This window comes from Xenopus laevis, chromosome 3S (assembly GCF_017654675.1).
Source record: "Xenopus laevis strain J_2021 chromosome 3S, Xenopus_laevis_v10.1, whole genome shotgun sequence".
Lineage (NCBI taxonomy): Eukaryota > Metazoa > Chordata > Amphibia > Anura > Pipidae > Xenopus > Xenopus laevis.
The window spans coordinates 38,910,920-38,913,893 of NC_054376.1; positions in this window are offsets into that span (position 1 = coordinate 38,910,920).

Here is a 2,974-nt window from a genome sequence, read left to right on the forward strand (position 1 = left end):
TAGAGCAGAGCTATTCTACCTCGAATACCACTGTGTCACCTTCTGTCACATAGAAGCCTTAATTTTTTAAAAAAAAATATTTAAGTATGTTGAGTGCAGAGACACAAGATTCCGAGAGATTTAGTCGCCCTGCGACAAATCGCCTCTTCTTCGGGCGACTAATCTCCCCGAAAAGCCTTCCCGCCGGCTATAATGTAAATTGCAATGATCTAATGGCACTCGGAGCACTTCGGAAAACAAAGCACTCAGAGTGCCATCCCAACGGTGATTTCGATTCTAGCCAGCGGGAAGGCAGTTCGGGGAGATTTGTCGCTCCGAAGAAGAGGTGATTTGTCAATCCGAAGAAGAGGCGATTTGTCGGTGGGCGACTAAATCTCCCCTGAAAAGTTGAATAGCTTTTCTTTGCTCTGCCTTAGTTGAATGTTCTGCCATCATAGTTATATGGCCCACAGGCACCTCTACGAGAAGGTGCAGTTAGCATAAACAAGCATTTCAGGTTAAGGTCAAGTCATTCTGCCATGTATTTTGGGATGTTATTCCTTAGCTCCCAAGTGTATATCTTAAATCCCTTTAATAAAGCAAGAAACAAGTGTTGCTATTGCTAGAAAGGAAGTTTAATGGGCACCCAAATCCCCCAAACTTCGCTATACATATATAGTATTATAGCACATTGTTTCAGGTACAAGTAAACCCATTTTGACAGGGTATACCTATAAAGGGAAACTGCCAAAAATCTCTTCAGCTATCTCAGGGATATACACATGTAAATATAACTGCAGCAAAAGGTTTTGTGAGCAGAGGAGGACTAGCCTAGTAGGCGGCAGACTAGATTAGAGGGCTGTGCAAACTCCAGAAACAGGTTCCACCAAGAGTTAAAGGATGGAGGGGGGGTATAGTACACTTGGGTTAATTAGGGTGGAGTAAGAGTGTTTACATCCAGTTTAAATACTGCTGCAAGTTTGTAAGTCAACAGGTCAGATGCCTCATTCCTCAAAAGCAATGCTGAACTGTTTCTAAGCTAAGCAGTTCATCCAGGCGCACTCTGAATCACCCTTTTGTACATCCAATTTCATGTCATTTTTTTTGCCCAACTATAGAGTGGGCTTTACAGTTTTAGTTCTGTAGGCTGAACTCTGTATGCAGTGCCCATATAAGCCACCCTGAGCTACGCAGAGTTGTATGGGCAATGTTCTCAGCATAGGGTGCAGGATAGAAAAGATAAGACTGTTAGTATGACAGGGAAAGTTTTACATTTATGCATTTTAATACAAATGACATTTTTAAGAGATTTTATTTATGAAATTCTAACCATTCATCCAGTTGGAAATATTTGCATGTTCGGCCATGACTTTCATTGTGTTGTGAAATATACAACAACTAGATACTGTATGTCCCTGATAGGATACGCTCCTCTAGCCAACGTTTTGTTTTTTTAAACCTGCCCAATCGACACTGATTTATAGCCAGAAATCGATTGGAGAAGCCATTGGAGGGGCCCCAGTCACTGGCCAACAAGCTTGTGACTTGGTCCGTTGGCAGCATTTATCACCCTGTGTATGGCTCAAGTAACAGTGTTTTATTTTGGCAGTATAATAACTTACACTAACGCTTACCAGTGCCAAATAAAAAATGTTGTGTGTCAGCCCTTAGATTGCTCTACATTTGGTCCAGCCGTCGCATGTTTCCACCTTATTTGTGCATTTCGTGGAAGTGTAGGGGGGGGGTGATAAAGCAAATAGTTCTATTTATAACCACGTGTTTTTTTTAAAAGCTCCCACAGTTAAGTGATTTAGCAAAGGTTTTGGGTAGAGTCTATAAGCCATTCTCAGCGGCTTTTTCCATAATGGGCATATTAGCTTTAAGGGTTGCATTGATTCCAGAATCTGAATTTGGGCAAATCTCTAGTGTCCTAGAACTGAAATCTTTTAAATAAAAGTTCTGTGACTTATATCATTAGAGAAGTACCAGAAGTGCCGTGTAACCCTAGGGGACAAATGCATGGTGCCAGTTGTGGGAGGCTTATAAAGTGTTGAACCAACTGATGGATCTCCAATGCAGATTTCTTTGGTTTTTTTCTCAGATGAGAAAATACGAGTTTGGGTTGGGATTCAATATAGGATTGATCCAAAACCCTTTGTAATTGTAATGTCATAGCAGGGATCCATTGGGTGTAATTGTAATGTCATAGCAGGGATCCATTGGGTGGGAATCTGAAATGCAGGCAAGAGGTTTTTTGCCATAACAAACCGCAAATGAAAAGCTGCAGAATGTGCCAAAAAGTGATCTACACCTGAAAGTAGAATTAAAATAAAGCAGTCACTGTGAAACTGAAGTTTACCTTTCTTTCCTACCTTTTCTTTCTGTTGTGTGAGGGTAAAAATGGCAAATATTTGCAAATGAATGTGTGCGGGTGGATATTTTTCCCGTGGGAATGCTAGCACAGCTGTGATAGAACTTACATTAGAAACTAAAAGTTCACCACCACCAAAGTAACTGTAATGCCATACAATGCCTCCATTGAGCAAGCATTTAGCATAGGGCTCTGGCTGTCTCGCACCTCCAGGTGTCCCTACATGAACTGTTTTTGTTTCACAATTCCATCTTTATGACTGGCTCCTGTACTTTGGCCTGTTGGAACAGAGATTCTGCCAATAACATTTTTAGAATTACAGTATAATCAACACTGCAACACTGAGTTTGTAAATGAACCTTCTTATGGTTTGGGGTCCTGCACCTAATCCCTTTAGCAGTAAAGATATGTGCCACCAAAGATGCCCCAGTAGCTCCCCATCTTCTTTTCTGCTGATTCACTGCACATGCTCTGTGCTGCTGTCACTTACCTGAGCCATATAGTGCATGTGCTCCCCAAGCTGCACAGACGTAATGTTAATGTAACACATTAAAAGGTGGCACCATCTGGAGATGATTAAAAGAAGCTTATATTGCAACCTACTGAGCCATACCTGTGCTACCT